The sequence below is a fragment of the Thamnophis sirtalis genome, unplaced genomic scaffold, assembly GCF_051295495.1.
Source record: "Thamnophis sirtalis isolate CommonGarterSnake01/CBP01778 unplaced genomic scaffold, rThaSir2_p1.2 scaffold_3, whole genome shotgun sequence".
Taxonomy (NCBI): Eukaryota; Metazoa; Chordata; class Lepidosauria; order Squamata; family Natricidae; genus Thamnophis; species Thamnophis sirtalis.
In genome coordinates this window covers 73,325,968-73,346,131 of record NW_028261383.1, presented here as the reverse complement: position 1 = coordinate 73,346,131, position 20,164 = coordinate 73,325,968, and the positions used below count along the sequence as shown (strand labels likewise).

At 39.7% G+C, this 20,164-nt stretch overlaps 1 protein-coding gene across 6 annotated transcripts in view; it reads right to left on the bottom strand.

Moving 5' to 3' along the window:
* The window catches only part of SFMBT1 (Scm like with four mbt domains 1), a 109,069-nt gene extending 108,246 nt beyond the window's left edge, over positions 1 to 823 (bottom strand). For 3 of the 6 annotated variants that reach the window (XM_087709153.1, XM_087709154.1, XM_014062922.2), the window contains exon 1: positions 59 to 281. The gene's annotated coding sequence lies outside the window, so the exon portion shown is untranslated. Of the gene's footprint in view, positions 1 to 58; positions 284 to 739 lie in introns of those variants that run through there. The other 3 variants (XM_014062921.2, XM_087709155.1, XM_087709156.1) reach the window with 3 other exon arrangements.
* Positions 824 to 20,164: the final 19,341 nt, after the last annotated feature.

The following is a 20,164-nucleotide window of genomic DNA, read 5'->3' as shown; positions in this document are numbered from 1 at the left end:
CGACCGGCCCTCCAAGAATACACATGGCCACACAAAAAAAAAGTTCATGAGAAGTTACCTTGAAATGAGATTCTCCCGACCCGTAGACTACTTGAATGTGTGTGTGGGGGAGAGAGAGAGAAGTGTCGCCCAAGTGCTCGGCCGGCGACCCATTCAGACTCCGAGGGAACCGGGGGAGGCCAGGCAGAGATTGCCTTCTTGCTCGGAGCAACCCCGCCGTCGGCAAAGGGGCAGAGGGAGAGGGAGCTTCCGCGACCACCGCCTCGCAACTTTTCGCGACCGCATCGGGGCGGCAAAGGCGAGAGGGGAAAAAGTCAACCTGGCGCCCCCTTCCGGGCCCAGACCTTCCCCGACGCAACGCGCACCTCCCCCGGGCCGCGGGAACTTGCGCGGAGAGCGGCACCAGCGCCGCCCGCGCGCAGAGTTGGCGCTCCTACTGCAGCGGCGCGGCGGTGGTGGCGGCGGCGACGGCGGTTCCAACCCGGGCATCGGAGGAAAGCGCTCGCCGCTCGCTCGCTCCCCCTCCCCTGGCGCTGCGCTCCGCCTGCTTGCCTGGCGGCGGCGGCGGCTGCTTCTGCCGCCGCCACCGCTGCTACCGCCCTCCCTCGCCGTCTCCCGCATCAAACTTCAGGAGCCGAAAAAAAACCTTCCGGGCGGTCGGGCAGGCGGCAAAACGGACCCAGCATCTACACCGGACGCCGCCCTTCCAACGAAGGCAGGCATCCCGCGCCCGTCTTACCTAGGGGGAGTTTTTCCAGCCCTGCGCCGCTGCCGGGGCTCGGGCAAGGCTCGCCGGCGCTCCGCTCACCGCCTCATTCCAATATGGCACGGTCGGCCCAAGCGCATGCGCCCGCCGTCTCTCTTCCCCGATCCCCTCCCCTCGCTTCTGGCTTTTTGGGCGCTCGCTGCACACTCCCTCGCGCTCGGACACGCGGAACCGTGGCGCCGGCCAGGGACGGGGGCCTCCCTCGGTTTGTGGGCTCCTCTCCACACCCTTCCCGCCCACCCGGGGCCCGGAGCCAAAAAATAAAACTTGAGCCTCTCCTTGACTTTGTGCGCCGTGAGGCGACGCGAGCCTCCGCCCGTCGCAGCGCCACCCTGTCCCCGAGGATTTCCCGCGGGGCGCGCACCTGCCTCAAGTTATTCGGCGCGCAATTGTGAAGGTTGCGGCCCCGGCCGGGCTCGAAGCGGAGAAGGGATGAAGAACGGGGAGAATGAAAAGGAGCTTAAAAAAAAAAAGCTTCCCCCTCCCTCCACCTTTCGGTGTACTGGAATGAAAGCAACCGGAGGGCTTGAGGGGAGAAGCAGGCAGACGCTCGGTCAGCTCGGCTCTCCATCCATGCTTGCAGAACCACCAACAACTTAAGGCTGTTTATTTCTACTGGAACCGGCTGACTCCGGTACGGAGCCGCTTTAAGATCGACCCATACTCGGCCGAAAACGTAGTACAGTGCGCGATCTGGCCGTCTCCCTCAATTGCCAAGTTAAATGTTGCTCGGAGTACTCCGACTTCCTTCCCGTCTTCTTCCCCACCATCGCCCCGTGCCCCACCCCCAGTTTTGTTGGCCCAGCACCGATACCTTCTTGGCTCAAGCCGATGTCAGCCAGCCTCAGTTTTGCTCCCTCCCCCTACTCCCCCTCTCATCTCGCTTCCACTTTCGCAAGCAACCCGCTCCGGCTCCTGGAGCCATTTGCAGCCCCCCCTTCTCGTCCGCCCCCCCGAAAGATGTAGGACGGAAGCGCGGCCCAAGTGCGTGCTCGCATTGGAAAGGGGATGGCGGCAAAGGAGGCGGCAGGGCGGCTGCGGAGGCATTGGAAAGCGAGATGAATAATGCCGCCGTCGCCGCCGCCCCCCCCCGCGCCGAAATTAAAATGAAACAAAATGAGATGGGGAAAAGGAAAGGATTGTGCAACATAGACAACCTCATGACCACGCGCCTGTGCAATCAGAGAAGAGTAATAAAAGCGAGCGAGTTTCACGCAGCTTAAAGGCGACAGGAGGCGAAAGAGGGACAGCGATTTTGCTGCCAGCGAACCGGAGCCTTGCAAGAACCCCAATTTGGAGAAAGGGGTGGAGAATGGGATCTTATTTCGAGGACTCCCTCTCCCTCTCTCTCTGCATTCTCCCTTATCCCCCCCCCCCCGAATCAGCCATCGCCCATCCACACGGCTGGACTTTCGCGTAGGCATGATCTCTGCAGCTGGCGTTCCCTGTCGAATTACCCCCCCCCTCCCGCCATTCTTTTTGAAAGAGGACTTGCTTCGTTGCACGTTGCCGCCTCTCTTTTTAAGGTATCGGGATTATTTTAAACCTTGAACTCATTCTGCAGGCTGCACGCCGCCTATTCCGCGCGTGGCAGACACCAGTTGACAGCACACGGAAATAACCGGTCAGCGTGCGGAAAAGTCATACGGAACTCGAGATGGTCGATTTCGGACGGCAGCGAAAGGGATGCGCCAAGAAAATATAGAGACCAAACACTGCGAGATCTCCGGACGGGAAGAATGCCCGCGGAGAATGGAGGCGAATAAAAATAAAATCCAGGCGAAGGAAACTGTCGCCATGCGGTTCAGCTGCGCTTTTCCAGACAGGCGGGGATCAGGTCGAGCAGCCAGGAATTCCTCCGCTTCCATTGAAAATGCTGGGCCGATTCATCTGCTGGTGGCAGATGCAGCAAGGGGACTTTTCTAGTTTTCTTTCAGGGACTGTGCGAAGAGGGGAGGGGCGACAGGCCAGGCTACCTCCTTCGTTTGATGACTGTGTGGACGATATGTTTCTAGGTTGAATGCAGAAATGCTCTGATCAGTTTTACTGCCCGTTTATGTGCTGTTTATGTAGCATCTTCGATTGTTTACCAAAGATACTTTAATGGGGGTGGTTACTCTTCTTTGGTATTGAAATAGTAATCTAGCTTTAATAGCAATTTGGACCAATACATTTCTGTTTTACAAGAGCGACAGTTTATTGGTTCTTCCGATTGGGGTTTTTCCTTGACATAAATAAAACCCCAAAGTCGGCTGCAGGGTGTATACAGTGACATTTTCTGCTTACAGCAGGGGAGGGAAAGATGAGATGAGCAACTTTAGTGAGAAAATAAAATATCTAGTCCGACCACTAGGGGGTGGTCCCACCATAGGCTTTCTAAATAGAAGTACTAAATGAAGCATCCTGGAATGTGGAATTCGTTAATGTAATCTTGGAAGTAAATTTTCTTGGGACAACATCCACCCTAACCTTCCATAAACTGATAGGAATTAAATTCAGCACATGCATAATACTTAAAACTAGTTTTTTAAAAAAATTCTTAGATAAATTCTTTGATAAATTCTTATCAAAGATCTTTAGAACAAACACTCCCTTCCCAGATAAAGCCACAAACCCTGCCCCCCCCCCAATGAAAGGGGGGCGGGGGTTATCACATACATCTTATGAAAACATCACTCCATTTTCATTACTTTTTCTTTAAATATTCCAAAGAAACAAAAATAATTAAATGAAAAAAATATAATCATTCTGGGTAATAAAATGGTAAACAAACTTCAATATTTCTCAAAAGTATATAATCCTTGGATCTTCCTTGAAATTATATCACTCTCTTTCCAACTATTTAAAAATGGATTTTCTATCGGCCTTGTCTATACATGATGGAAAATAAAACCACTTTTTTAAAGCAAAAGTTAGTTCTGAAGAAGGAATATAACTGGGATACTACTCATTTACTATGTAAATTCCTTTCTAATATAATGTGGATGGACTTGGACAGAAGCTGTGTTTTGCAAAATAGTAGTAAAATTGAATCTTTAATCACATTGCCGTTAAACTTTATTTATAAAAATATGATGTAGGGCAGACTTTTTTCCTGCTATACTGCAGATGCCCAGATGGATTCTTCATTCTCTTTTCATTAATAATGACCAGTTTCAGCCTCTCCAATAAAAATTAACGCAAAGATTCTGGAAGTGCACCAAATACTCATTTTTTTCAGAGCTGTGAAGAGCTTATTTTGCAACAGCTGATCAGCAGAGGTAATTATTTTAAGTGTCTTGTTTCTCTTAACTCTCAGGTCTTCCATACACAAGATAATAGAATACCCATAGCAACTATGATCTTTAACAGAGCTTTTTGTTTGTTTTTCCACGCATAGTCAATATTTTAGATTGCAAAGCAGCATGATACTTCTAGTATTCTTCAAGGAAGTTTTTTTTTCAGAAGTTATTTTGAAATATAAGTAATGTTTCTTAAAAATAAGCTTATAGCATGATTGCTTTGTGGGTGGACTGTATATATACTATTGTGAGATGTTCACACCATTATTTGTGCAACACTTGAGAAATGGGAGAACATATTTCTCTAGCACCACCAGTACCCAGGAGAATCTCACCTTATGACTCTTCCCTACATCATTATCATGGCTTGAAAGCCTATGAATGCTGAACAAGTAGGATCTATTACAGTCTGCACATGTTCATGAATTTATTAGAAGAAGCTAGTCTCTTTCAGGAGAAGCCAATGTGGTTTCTTCAGCACTCCAAAAGGATTACTATCTCAAGGAATAATCTTCTCAACTTGTAACATGCTGAGCACAACAAAGCACACACAGCCCAAGAATCATCATAACTAGGGATGTGGTATTACATTGGCTTCTTAGTTGTACCACAGAAGTCAGCTGGGACTGACAAATGAAAGTCATGTATGTCAAGAATTCAACCAATACAATTTAACTGCAAATTAACATCTTGATACAGTATCCCCCAATCTAGCATGCTCCAGATGTGTTAGGAGATTGCAATTAATTGTCAATGTGACCATACTTTCTGCAATTATGGAAATTAAAGCTGCAGCTGATCTGATTGGAGAAGGCTGTTCTAATGTAGAATAATGCCACATAATGCCATAATATTTCTAACTTCATGATCATTTTAACTGCTAGTCTATTGGAACATTTGGTTAGTGGAAGAACAAGAAAGGCTAACAACATGCTGGCCTGATAACATCAAAACTGATACAAAGATGTGCATCCAACAACTGAAACTGTTTGACAAGGTAGCATGGAGAGCACTTGTCTATAACATCGCCAAGAGTCAGACACGATTGAATGGAAAAAACAACAACAACAACTAGAACATCTAAGGCCCGGGTTCCTAGGAGATGTTGGACTGAAATGTTGGACTGATAAAGATGTCTTTCACAGAGAATAGAAAGCATGTGCAATCAAAGATAGCTTCATTGTATGAAATCCTCACATTTCACAGATGCTGAAAACAAGACTGACTTAGTATGGTTCCATGCTCCATGTTATTCCATTATGAGGTGCTATACTGTATTTGCTAAGCTAGAACGATCTTGCTAGTTTCTGGAGATTGCTTTAACCATGAGATAGGCCACTACCTCTAATGCTGAAGTGGAGAGACAGAATTAGATCATCAAAGGAGTGACTAGGGAATTGGACTGAAACTAAGAATTGCAGGGTCAGATTGATCCTTAGTCAAGGAAACTGGCTGATTTAGGGCATTTGCTACTCTTAGTTTCATTTATCTTATAAGATTATTGTAAAATAAAATAACTGCAGGAAGACCTGGAAAAAAGGTGATTATATATATATATATATATATATATATATATATATATATATATATATATATATATATATATATATATATATATATATATATATATATATATATATATATATATATATATATATATATATATATATATATATATCTCCAGAGAACACACTCCAGATGAAGATATTATAGCTATTCCTGCAACCAGAGTGCCTGCCTGCCAAAGAATCCTTTAATGTTAATAATTTCCAACAAAAAATCAGCAAATTGGTTATTTATTTTATGAAAGTTAGATTGTATAAAATATGTAAATCTAGCCATGCATACATTATTGCATATAATACATTATAAGCTTTTATTCAGTATGTTACTAGGAGAAATCTAATGCATCATTTAAATGTATTTATTCAATATGTTCCATTTTAAGACTTCTTGTTAAAGGCTTTTAATATACAGTTTGCATCTACTGCTTCACAGTGTTTTATTAAAAGTCAAGATCTTGTTTCATTTTTGAAAGACTATTGTTAGATATTGCTTTAATCATCAATTTGAAGTTAGCAGATCAGTGTGTCTTCCAACTAATTTAAACACAGAAGAATGCTTCAAAGTGATTGAGGACTTTTTCTACCCTGGTTCTTTGTTCCTTGTGTCTAGGATGTGGCTTTTTCCTGTGTTTTTAAATACAGGAAGTTGCTATAATGATGCCTCTCCCCAAAATAACTCTCTATCTCTATATCTATCTATCTATCTATCTATCTATCTATCTATCTATCTATCTATCTATCTATCTATCTATCTATCATCTATCTATACCTACATAGATTGTGTGTGTGTATGTGTGCGTGCGTGCGTGCGTGCGTGTGTGTGCTTTCAAGTCAATGTTGACTCCTGGAAACCACCTGGATTAGTCCCTGCAGTTTTCTGGGCAAGGTTTATTTTTAAAGTGGTTTGCCATTGCCTGCTTCCTAGAGCTGAAAGGGGGAATGGCCCAAGGTCATATAGCTGGTTTTGTGCCTAAGGCAGGTTTCACAACCTCCTGGTTTCTACCTGAGGCCTGGGAAAAGTTGTTGAGAGAATGTTGGCATGCAGCTTCAGCGAGTTCAGGATGAAGTGGATTATCTGTATCCTTTGCAGTCTAGGTTCAGGCTGGGATAGCACTGTCTTGGCTCTCCTAGATCTTCTCATGACTTTCAATACTACAACTAGGGTGTTATGGAAGTTACAACTGGTCCAGAAAGCAGCAGAGCACACAGTGCCTATAGGTTCGCCCGTGTTATACGTTTATTGTGTGAGATGCACTGATTCCTGTTTTCTTCCAGGTGCAATTCAGATGCTGGTTATCACTTTTGAAGCCCAACATGGCACAAGATCGAGTTATTTGCAGGACTGCCTTTCCTTAAGAATATCTGTTCATCTGCCTAGCTAAGATACTGTAGGTATTTTTCAGGCTTCCTTCTTGAAGTCTTACTATTAGTGGGACCTCAGAAAGATGCCCTTTTCATGGCTTCTCCTATAATGTGGAATACGCTTCTACCATCGATTCAATAGGCCCCCATCTTTCCAGCCTTTTTGAAGTCCATTAAGACCTGGATTTTTATGAAGGTGCTGGAACAGAATTGTATAGGTAGACAACAGTGGTGGGTTGCACTTACCTTCACTACAGGTTCACTGATCATGCGCGCATTCTGTTTGCACACATGCCTGACTCACACTGTGTGCGTGTACACAATCCACCATCCTGCAACAATCAGTGATTGTCGGAACTTGCGCAGGCGCCTCACAGTGCGCGCATGCGAAATTTGCCTTTTGCCATAAAAACAGGTATAGATGGTGGGTGGGCCAAAAGAGCCACTGTACTGATTCGCTCTCAGCTGCTCTGGGCCACTACCAGTTCAGCCAAACCGGGCTGAACCAGCAGCAACCCACGTCTGGTAGACAGTATGGAAAAATACCAACTGCCCTACTGTGAAGAATTGAAAGGGAACAGTTGTTTTACTGTTTTTACTCTCATGATTTTCTTACTTAATGGTTTTATTGCTGCTCTGAGCTGCCCAGAGTTTCTTAAAATGGACAAGCATATATATATTTTTATTTTTAATCCCATATCCATTATTTATATAAATAAAGGTGGCAAACTTACCTAATTCTCCTTCCTTCTCCTATTTTCCCCACAACAATATCACTATCAGGTGGGCTGGGCTGAAAAAAATTGACTTGCCTAAAGTCACCCAGCCAGTTTTCATGCCACAGGCAGGACTAGAACTCACTTATATAAAGGTAGGTAGGTAGGTAGATGCCTTTCCTTTAAAAAATAAGTCTTTTTGTTCTCCTCACAGCCCATAATATCTTCCTATCTGCACCTCTACCAATTTTCCCATGTACAAAATCGCTTCCACTTTCAAATCGATTCTGCAAAAAACCTGCAATCAACAGTTAATTTAAAGTAATCTAAGTAAAAGTACTGGTGCATAGAAAATTCTAGATATCGATTTTTCACATGGCTGGACTTGATACACACCGAGGGGGAAATGAGTAGTGTATATGTGGAAATCTACAGCATTTCCTTATTTGCTTGTTTGTTAGATTTCCGTCTCACCTTTTGTACAAGAACCAAAAACAGTGAGATAATTCATCAGAGAGACAAGCAATTCTTTTTGGTCAAGAGCTCAATTCACTCTTGCATGGTCAGGAAAAGAGGATGGGGAATCAAAAAGTATCATCTATTGATTGAAACTAGCATGATGTCTGTGTACTACACTCTAAACTATACATTTCGCTGCGTGAACCATAATTTGCCTGGATCCTTTATTTAGTTATTGATTTCATTTATTAAATTTGTTTGCCACCCATCTCGCCTGGTTCAGCTGAACTGGTAGTGGAATTCAGGCCTGGGTCTCAGAACCGGCAGCAACCCAGGCCTGCCACAACCCCAAACCGATTCCCTCGCCACCGCTGGGCCGCCACCATTTTGGTTTTTAGTGACTGCATGTGCGCAGTTCACTGTAAATTGTTCTACGTGTTGCGCACCAGTAGTAAAACCGGCAGCACCCCACCCCGATCTCACCACTCATCATCCTTACCGCAAACTTAAAGCCATATTTTCTGCAGCCAAATATGCATCCTACTTTCATCAGAAAAGAAAGTATGCACTGATTACTTTTGATCAGATTTTACGTATGCTACTTTGGGGGAGTAGTTTTGGCTTTTTGAAAGAAGTGAGCAAGCAACCATAATGCAATTGCCATCTGGTGAAAATGTGTATTCTAGTTTAATATTTTATTTGAAACCTATCTAAAAAAGAATGAGTTCTCTTCAGCTGTGAATGAAATGAGCAGCTTTCTTCACTCAGAATATTTTTGGGGTTGTGGATCCCAAGTAAGATCCCCCATGGCTTTTCTCAAACCTTCTGAAGAAATATCTACCCACTAAAGTAACATCACCCAAATGTTCCTAAGAAGCTTTGGGACTGTACCTATTCTCCTCTCAGGAATTCTTGGCCTTTCATTCACTTTCTGTATACTTTGATCTATAAGCCACAGAATTCCTAGTCAATATCTGTAAGCCAAAATGGATGTGAATACTGAGAATGCCAATCCAAAAAGCTGTAGTAAAATTATCATGGTCTGAAACTGGAGCTCTGGTTGGATCTTGGATGATATCAGAAACTAGGAGTAATTACATAGCAATACCTAAATTCAGGAATAAGATTAGTATGTAGAAACTATGAATGAGTGCCTGTTCCTGACCTGGCACTAGACCAGATCAATGCTAAAATAATAGGCAAATCCTATCACATCCAAGATTAGGAAAGCCAGCCAAGATAGATCACAATTATATCTCTAGTTAATAGCTTAGAAGAATTTCAGTCTGAACACTCTGCTATGGAAGATGCCTTCTCCACTGACATTTCTTTCTTTTTTTCCCTTCCTCCCTCTGTAGCTCAAGATGCTTACGCATTCTGCAAGCTTGCTGGTTTATTGCTTTGAGCGGCAGCATTATATAACAAAGCCATGCACAGTGTAATGTGGTATAGATAGCATCAAGCTCCAAGAATCTTGCTTTAATAGCCTACTTATTTAGTCCTAGGCCAGCATGCTGAACAGCAACAAGAGGTTTGGCTGCACTTAAAAGGAGAGAAATCCTCGCTCTTCTGTGAATTTGGAGTTTGTCGCTGGAAACATGCCGAGCAGGGTTTTTTGATGACCCGAGAGTTGCAGCTGGGGTCATGCATGTTACTTATCATATGTAGAGTGGTTCAAAATGGTGACTGCATGTGTGCCGTGGAGATACAGGAAGGCTGTTAAATTGCCATTGCACGTACAGTATGAGAGCAGTAGAGTACAGGCAGTGCTTGTGCTGAAGAATAAGCAGCTCCAAGGGAGGAGCAACTGGCACAGCATAATCATTGTCTTCAGTAGCACATATTATTTTGATTCTTCAGCAGGCACCTAAGCATGATTGCTCCCACTCTGAGGGCTGACTAAAGCAGCAGCTGGACATGAATCAAGGAACATATGGGTCATTTTCACTTGTGGTAACGCAATAAGTTTGAGTCAGATTTGATACTCCTGAATTTATTTCTGCCGCCATGACTGCAAAGTTAGATTTGTAATGGTACTCAAATTCTCTCTTTCCATTTTTGTTTTCATTTCATTTCATTTTAAAATGAAAACAAAAAGAGTGAGATTACACCAAAATTCTTCCTGTTTAAAATATTTATTCATTATTGCATATATAAAAGAAGAAGCATAAAATGTTATTACAAATACTAATAAACAGATACACAATGGAACAGACACAAGAAAGACAAAGAATAGAACCATTTTAATCACACTCAGAAGATGTATTGCATCCTGTGCAAATTATTTAAAACAAATGTGTAAAGGACTGCATTGTTTTAAGGTCAAAAGTCATTATAAAATGGATTTAATAGAAATAAAGAATAAACTGAACTCAAAATAAAATAAAGATATTGATTAATAAATAATAGTCTGGTATGTGAACAAACATCAATCCACAATCAATTATGAATGAGAAACTAAAATTGTATAGATCTAAATGGTAATGATTCCATAATTTTGTTATATTGTTTTTATTCTTTTTTTAAAAAAAAAATATTGTTACCTGTCCAACTGAGATGGGCAGTCAAATTATTAATTCATTATTTCAATCAATCAATGAGGCAAAATGCAAGAAAATCTATTAAAATAGCAATGTGTTTCACAACAGATGTGTATACAGTATATGTTTAATACAATTATTATTGATACATGAAAATAATTTATGTATATACATGCAACATTTGCTTAAGAGCCATTGAATTCAGTAGGTAGGTATACCCTTTTCATTTTTAAAAGCAACCCCTCCCCTGTGCTTTTTTAAATTTTACCAAATTAGGCAGGGTTTTTTTATTCATAAACAATGCCAGATTTGACCGAAGTTATTCATTTTCTTTTGAACATCCTTTGTAAGGCTAAATTAGCTTTAAAAGGTACATACTTTTCCTTCTAAAAACCCTCAAAACAATACAAAAATAAAAGTTGGCTAAAATATTAATTGTATAACTAAATTAAATGAGGTCCTAATAATAACTGCTTGTGAGTTTCAATAGTAGTCTATATAATAGTTTTCCCCAATACGGTGCCATTCATATGAACTGGATTTTAACTCCCCAAAACAACAAATGGTGTATTAGCATTGCTGAGAATTGATTAAAATATCTGGAGGGCACCACATGCTGCCTTTGTTCTATATTTTAGTTTGTAGCTTTGAGAAGTGACTGGATTTCATATAGTTTAACAGTTAATTAAAATGAAATTAATTACAATTGCATGCACATCTTCAGATATTAAAGGGACATTTGCAGTTTGTATGTGTAAAAAAGGTGTTAACTGGTGCACATGTATTTGACAGCAGATAGAACTCCAGTATTTTTATATCTGCGTTTATATATTTCCTAACATGGAACTCAGCATGACATACTTAGAGTTTTTAAGCAGCTTCCATTGATGCATTGGCATAACCTGGCTCTGATTATTATAGCTTTAACAAGATGTATCCTTTCTGTGCCACTTAGTGCACTTGGATCTGACTCTATATAGGACATGAGATGAAAAATAATTATGTAAATTAATTATGTTGAACAGGATTCAAATGCCATTATCAATGGGAATCCACATGTATTGTACTAAGTAGAATTGTGATCTGAACAAACAACCCAAAAAGGAAAACCGTGAATTGAAAATACTTTAAAATAGAATTTCATTGGCTGGAGATCCACTTGTCCATAGCATCTTAGTACTTAAACATTTCTATTCATAATTATTCTTGACCCATGACCTTATAAGAGTCGTTATTGTGGCAGAAGGCAAATCAAATAATAAGAGTAGCAAAAACTTAACTTTGGTTTAATTTGTGTACCAAATTTACTTGAACGAGGTCTTTTAAAATGGAGTGGTAGCATACAGAAATGCAGCTATAATCTTATTTACAAAAAAAATACTTTTCTTATATAAAGGAAAATGCAGCGAGGAGTTGTTTGATTAATGAGATGGACCTTGTAATTTTTTTGAAAAAGTTATTTAGTAGTTTACAATTGCAGAAAGTCTTAGAAACGGCAGTATAGTAGAGAAGGAAGCTCTGATTTAATGTAATTTTTTAAATATAGCAATAGGAAATCATCATTTCTTATCACACACAGAAAGAGCTATAGCTTCAGCCAAAATCAATACAAGGCAAACAAGATACTTGACTGAAATGTTGTGCTTACTCAAAATCTCTCTATAAAAGGTCAGGCCGTGGTTAAAAAAATAGTAGTACCCTGAAAATATACATATTCTGTAGAGTTTAAATCAGTGCTTCACATTCATGGTTATTTTTATAAGGAAGTTTTTAAAAAAATCAAATCTGTGTTTTTGTTTATGGACAATAGTTCAGATTGCTCGATCATTCCTAAATGTAAGAGAATTCAACTTTCAAACTGGCTTTGCGTATGTAACCAATGTGTTTAAAATTGGCGGGTGGCGGCTGAGATGTCATTAATCTAGGGGTGTCAAACTCAAGGCCCGGGAGCTGGATCCAGCCTGAAGGATGCTTAAACCTGGCCCACAGGGCCAGCCTGGAAACAGCAAAGAACTGCCCCGCGATGCCTCTGCCAGCAAAAGTGGAGCTTGCGAGGGCCATGGGTAGCACTTCCAAGTTCTGTTTTCACTGGCAGGTGGTTGCAGGAAGCACTTGCAGCCAAAAACGGAGTTCAGGAGCCCATTTTCACTGACGAACCTTTCAGACCTCCACAGACGCCCCCGACATGAGTGCTGTTGAGCTGGCCATGCCCATCCTGGCCACACCCACCCTGGTCCTCCAAGGTCAAACACAACCCTGATGTGGCCCTCTATGAAATTGAGTGTAACCCCCCTGCATTAGTCAAACTCATCTTGAGAAGTGAGTCCAGTTCTGCAGATGAGACTTAAAGGATTCAGATAAATTGAAATTGGTGCAAAGAATGGAGATAGAGGTGGGCACTGGAAACTAAAGCCCATGAAGAGACAGATTGAGGTAGCTGAGTAAATTTAGGTTTTAAAAAAAATTAATGTGAAGTATGATAATGCTCTTCAAACACTTCAGAGTTTTCAATATTTCCCCCCCCTGTTATATTCTCAGGGTACAAATTTTATAGGAAGACATATTCCAGGGATATTAGTAAAGGCCTCTTAAAGGTAATGACGAGTTGCTTGCAGAACTAATTTCCTATGGAGGTTGCGAGCTTCTCTTCCAGGGATATGTTCAGTTAGAGGCTGGACAGACAGCTGTTGAAGATAGTTGCATATGCATTCCTGCACAGAACAGAGACAAGGATTCAATGGTTTAGACATTTTTCTAGTTCTATTACCCCCATCTCCACAACACACTTGTCAAGTAATTGCAAGTTAGTCAAATTTCATTCCAAAGTTTTAATCATACTCTAATATTAAATAGGTCAATACTGTTAAAGCCAGTTAATTGACCCATTTTGTATACCGATCTCTTAAGGAAAACAACTGGGCAGAAAACGTGAGAACTTTTGTCCTCTGCCACAGAGAACAATGAAAATTTGGAACTATTGATCAGACCATTACATTTCTTATGAATTTCTATTCTGTAAAATGTTGTTAAAGTGAAATAGTATGTTTACTATAAAATAAATCGGTAAGTCTTATTTCCATTAAATGGCTTTAGGATTGTAGCTGATAGAACAACCCTGAAATATTGCTACAGTCCCCATTGTTATAAACAAAGACTATCACAGCATTAATAAGAATCATATTGGTAGAAGGCAGGAAAACATTTTCTTATTCTGGTTTATTAGGGATGGATAAAACAATAATGCTCTCTGTCTCTCTCTGTTTCTGTCTCTCTGTTAACACATTATAATTTTGTCCTGGTTTCACATCCATTTGCGAAATCATTTTGCACATCATTTTGTGCACATTTCTGTATATTTCAAAGTCGCTTTGCACATTTTCAAGCATTTCCCCCAAAACTTTTTATATTCCATTTTCTATAATATATGCCTTTTTATATGATGTTCTTCCTAAAATTGCTTGGAGAAATGTTACTTTAAAAGCAGCATGTATGAATACATAAATAAACAAAATATTTTTGTGCACATATTTTCAATTAGGGAATGGTGTACCCAGAAAGATAATCATTTTCCATTTTTCATATTAATTCATAATATTATATTAAAATTAGCATACAATTTCTCCTCTTTCCTAGCAAGAACTAAGTCAGTCTCACTAATCTTAATATGGGCAACTTCTGAATCAGCATTTAAAAAAACCTCTATGCTTTAAATATTCTTCAGAATTGCTGCAATAGGCTATTGCCATCAGCCCTCTGATTATATACTGGAACATCTCAAATTGTGCATGTGAGTGGCAAATTATATATGTTATTAATCTAACCCAAACCTGACTAGTACCTGAATGGAAGGCATCTAGAGAAATTCAAGGCTATAAGCCAGATTTTTAAAGTTCCAGAAGTGTACCATTTCCACTTTATGTCCAGAGAACTACATGAAGTTTTATAAAAAGTCCCCTGAGTTTATCTGAGCTTGAAGGAAAGTTTACTTTTTGAACCTACTTTCATGTTTTCATGTATTTCCTGCCAGAAGATGGTGGAATAATCATAGCCAAGGAAGATTCAATCCGTGCACAGCCCTGAAATGCCAAGTTGCCCATCACTGCTATTTAATCTTCTCTCCTCTCCTTTTTTTCCTCTTGAATGGATTCTCCCACCTTTTGACATGTATAAAGGTGAAAAAAGCAAGCAGAACATAAAGGGAACCATGGACAAGGGCAGAGGAAAAGGGAACAGGATCAGCAAAAAGGGGACGTGTCCCAATCTTCTACAATTTTTCACCAAAGGTTGTTTTTCTTTTTTAAAAAAACTTCTAACCTTTAAATTATGTTGATTTTCTCCACCGATGCCTCCATCTTGTGCCTTTTAAATAAATGTATTTGAAATGGCTAAAGCATGGGAACAAAAGAGAAAGTAAACATATACTGCATATTGACTTCATGCCTCATTTATTTATGAGGGGTGTTATTTAACTGGCATCTGAATACTTCACTATAGCAAGGCTCTTTTTAATTAGAAGTGGAAAATGAAGGTTTGTTTGTGCCATTTAAAGTGTATTTAAGAAAAATGGGCTAAAGTTAAGTAATTGGATTTAGTCATCAACTCTGAAAGGTTGACTGCAAGAGGGAGCAGAAAGCAACGGGGATCCAGCAAAGGTCAAATGAAGTCTCTCTTTCAATAATGCTTCTCGACTACAGGTATCCAGCAAATAATTGGCAGTGGGAGTAGAATTGTGATTTGAGCTGCTGAAAAACAAAATCTGATGGCTGAAAAAAGGAAAATGAAAAAAAGAAAACATGATTTGAGCAATGTAATTCTTCTCCACTTGACTTCTCATGGGTAGACTTGATCTACAATCTTTTTAATCCAAAATATCTGGATTTGTGGCAATTCAATTGCAGGGATTAAAATGAGTTGTAAACAAACAGAATGAATTGGATTATACGTTAGGCTGGTAGCTATTAATGGCAAAAGGCACAAAGCGAATAGGAGTCTCCCATTTCAGACCAAATAGGACTATAAAGAGGTTGAGGTCAATGTCTTCTACAGATTTAAAGGCCAAACTATACATATTGTGCAGTCTTTTTAAAAATGCAAATAACAGCAGTTTGGAGGGAGAGGGACAGGCTGATAATTAATATGAACAGAGTGCACACATGGAAGGGAATTCAGTCCGTTTCTCCCTGAAGAAAGTCCCTTTTTTTGAAGCTAGCATTTGTTTTAGGGAAGACATTTCCATTGGGATCTGTATGGGATTTTCAGCCAAATCAAATACTAGCACTGAAAATATATAATTTTGGACCACAGTGAAAAAGGAAAAGATTAAATCACCTCATTCCCCCACAATCTCTGTGTGAATTCACATGCACACAAATGTAGTTTGGGATTCTTTAAAATCTGCCTTTCAGACAGATTAATATTTTAATATTAATATTTTAATATTCCTTGCAGAAATATCTGAAAAGCTCAGGAGGATTTTCAACCAACGCAACATACATGTACACTTTAAACCCAAGAATACCCTAAGGCAGAAGTTTGTCTACCTCAAGGAGAAAACATCCTGTCAGAAGCTTCCATTCGCCACTCCCTCTAATCTCAACTGTCAGTACCTGTCCTTCAATCTCCCCCACCATCCAATACAACTGATTAAACTTCCTGGATTGGAAGAGAGAGATCTTTTTTCTTCTTCTTGCTCAAAAAGTCAGTCCAATTGCCTTCACCCCCCCCCCCCCCAAAAAAACCAACCTTTGAGACATCTATGATCTGGATGACTGAGAATCTTCATAGGCGTTCAGACCTGGCAATTGACCTTCACTGTGGTTTGTGATCGTCTCACTATTATTTTATTATTATTGATTTTGTTATTATTTTACCCATCTCTGTTGCCACTAACAGTATTCTCACCGCAGGTTTACCCAGAATCAATGTAATTAAAAATACACAAATTTACTCAGTGAGCATAAAACAATACGTTACCTCCCAATAAAATATACTTAAAATTGCTTGAATCCTGAAAAATATTATTTAAGAAAACTCATAAAAGTCCTTTATTTATGGTTTTACTTACTTATGAGGCAGAAACCATTATTGTCATATTTAAGTGTAAGAGTTTTTAACTATAAGAAAGAAGAGGAGAAAGGTTGATATACATGTATCAGTTTGGCTGCTGATGCTGATCAAAATTAAAATTATTCAGGCTTCCACAGAGTTGGGACAAGGAACAAAATGTCCAAAATTCTCTTCTATTGATAGAACAAAATGTGTGTTGTGATACCATAGAACAAACCATGTGACTCGTGTATTTCCATCTGAGGTTGGCAGGCAAGTACAAAAAAAAACCCAAGATTTGTACTATGTTGCAACTATAACAAGCATTTCACCTTTTCATTCCCAGATGCCTTAAAGCTTTCGCATACTCCACGTGTTTTATATGGCACAATAGCCTAACTCTAAATCAGGTGGAAAACCTTTAGCTCTCTCTGGCAGCATGACTGCGGTTCACCGACAAATGCGCTCCCGACAAATGCGTGCCGACAAAACCGCCGTGACAAAACAGCGAAGTTGAAAGCGTGCCCACTAAAGCGCGTCAACAAATGCGCGCCGACAAAAGCGCGCCATTGAAAACAACGCAAAAACAACAGTAACAACGTTAACAACCCTTACCCTAACCCTAAACCTAACCCTAAATCTAACCCTAACCTTAACCCTAACCCTAACCCTAATCCTAACCTAAAAACCCTAATCACGCTTTTGTGGGCGCAGTTTTGTCGGCACGCTTTACTAGGCGTGCTTTCAACTTCGCTGATTTGTCACGGCGGTTTTGTCGGCACGCATTTGTCGGCCGCGCATTTGTCGGGTCACGCATGACTGCATGTTCTTGGACAACACTAGTTTCTTGCGTTTGAAAAGCTTATATATACTGTAAATTGGGTTGGAAACTTTTAGTAGACTAAAATATTCTATTAGTATTCTCTGTGAGGAAGACTATAAAATATAATATGTAATTAAGTACTTGAATAATTATAATAGACGAAGTGCTCAGCTTTGACCTACAAAATCAGTAGCAAACCCACAGCATTCTAGTTTCACTTGAATAGCAAATGAATTTTTTTCATCTCTGTAACTGTCCTCAAGGATCCATAACCTTTTTGACCATAATCCTGTATCTGTTAATTTGGACTAAACCCTATTAAACTGCTGGCCAAATGGTAAAGAACTGGCAGTCCATTCTAACCTTTCTTTCCTCAGTGAGAAGAAAACAGGCATGTAACCAGTAAGCTTAAATGCACCAATGCATTATGTCAGGAGATAAATGTAAACATTGCATGTATGTTTTATGACTTGGACATTTTAAAGTGTTGAGGCAAAATGTTAAAACATAGTTCACTTTTTCATATGTGCATGGTGTCACTGCAATAAAAGACACTAAATATCAATTTGCTTAGATGAAAATGAGAATTAACTTTAAAATAGTTTGGGATAATTGTAGTTGTTTTTCCCATGTTCCCATTTAAAACAAACCACTGCTTTATTGGTATGTGTTGTGCCTTTCAGAATAAAAGCAAGGAAGTTACAGTCTAAACTTTGACATCAGGGAAACTGCAGAAGAAAAGAGGAAGGAGAGAATGGGAGGTTTGAAAAAAAAGGAAATCAACACAAAAGTTTGCATTTCTATGGCCATAAAATAGAGAAATAGCTTGACTATCAACATAATATGCCTAAGAAAAAATGTCAAGGATAACTCCAAGTCAGCAAGATGTAGCATCGACTAATGCTTTTTCTTGGTGCTTGCAAATTTTTGCTTCACTCGTCTTTTTTCTTTCAAAGATTATTTTAATGAAAAATAATGAAGTTAGAAATTAGCACATTGCTAAGCAAAGCAGCAACTTCAAATACATTTTTTAAATCAACAAGCATCAACAAGAAACTATTTTTTTTTGAGCAAATGATAAATAATAGAGGTCTATAGAACCCACTATCTTGTTTGGAAGTGTACTGCTGATGAAATTGATGCTTTGTGTGCCTGGCCACATACACCATGGTAGCTATTTTGTGGGGGTGTCCGAAATACGCTCATAACATTTCAAATGTGCCCATTGTTCCAAAACGGCAGGAACATTTGGTTAAATGTTAATACAATCAATGGAAAATATAGGAGCTGGTATGCTAATGTATATATTCCTCCCACTTTCATCTTCAGAATAGTAAATAAGCATAATGATACAGCAAGAACCAATTAAATAGGAGATAATTGGCTAATGCAGGGAATCTGTGGCCTTGGAAGGAAAAGAATGGGGCATTGCTAGTACCAAAATAAAATCAGTAAATCAAATGTAAATTACGAACTCTATTTTCTGCACAGTAATGTACTACAAAGTGCTCGTCAGATAGTTCTGAATGACCTGGCCCCTTCTCTCCTCTATTTGTACAGAAATAGAAAGCTGTTGCTTTTTGAAATTGTTAATGTTTCAGTGGGAAATGTCATCCTAACACTACAATAGTTCATCTCCTTTTAAAGAAAGGTTTAAAATTTAAATTTCACTGAGCTGCAAAACCAGCAAAAATACCTTCTGGGAATAGAAGGTATTCCCAGAAGGGAGAGTTTGAACATTTCTAAAGAAGAAGTCAGGTCAAAATAAATGTGTTTTTTAAAAAAAAAAATTGTATATTTTTTTATTTTAGTTGTAAGCTGCCCAGAGTCACTTTGCAGAGTGCAGAGTGGTAAGGGCTCTGCACTCTGCAAATTTAATAAATAAATTAAATTCATTGGTCTGTAATTCTTGAGAGAAGATACCTTAAATTTACTGGTGGACTGGTGTGACTTGAATTTGTGGCTTGAATTCCAGGTTTAATGAAGAAGGAAAATGGCAGAGTATCTATCTTTAAAAAAAAAAAGTTAAAATAAAAGATAGATACCATGCCATTTTATTTAACCTTCTTGTTTGACAAATTCATTTTTAGATGCACAGGTGTCAGAGCAAAATATATTTTCTTTTGCAGTTCCCATATTGTGAAAGAAATCACGGGAACATCTTGTAAACATTATCCATGCACTGTGTGTTGTACTTACTTTCCTAAGCCATTTTGCTTTTAGGTTGGATCCAAACGACCCACAAGTGTGCACAGATACCTTGGATGCTTTTGACTGAAAAGGTTTGAGAAACCTACAGGTTCCACTTTCTTTACAAGGCAGTTTGAGATAGCTTCATTTACATTTTGATAACTGCCAATGAACCAGAGGCTAATTGGGCAAGCCAAAACTCCTAGAAATGTTTATTTGTTGGAGTTACACATGCATAACTGAAAGAAAGTGAAAAGATTATTGCAGTGGGATTATTAGGGATACGGTGATAATAGTAGGGTGAAAGTGGAATTGATTTACAGTGTGTACTTCAGATCATGCAGAGTAATTGCCCCTTAATGCCTTTTAATCAACCCGACTTTCAGAACAGTCTATCTGAGTGACAGGCCTTCTGCT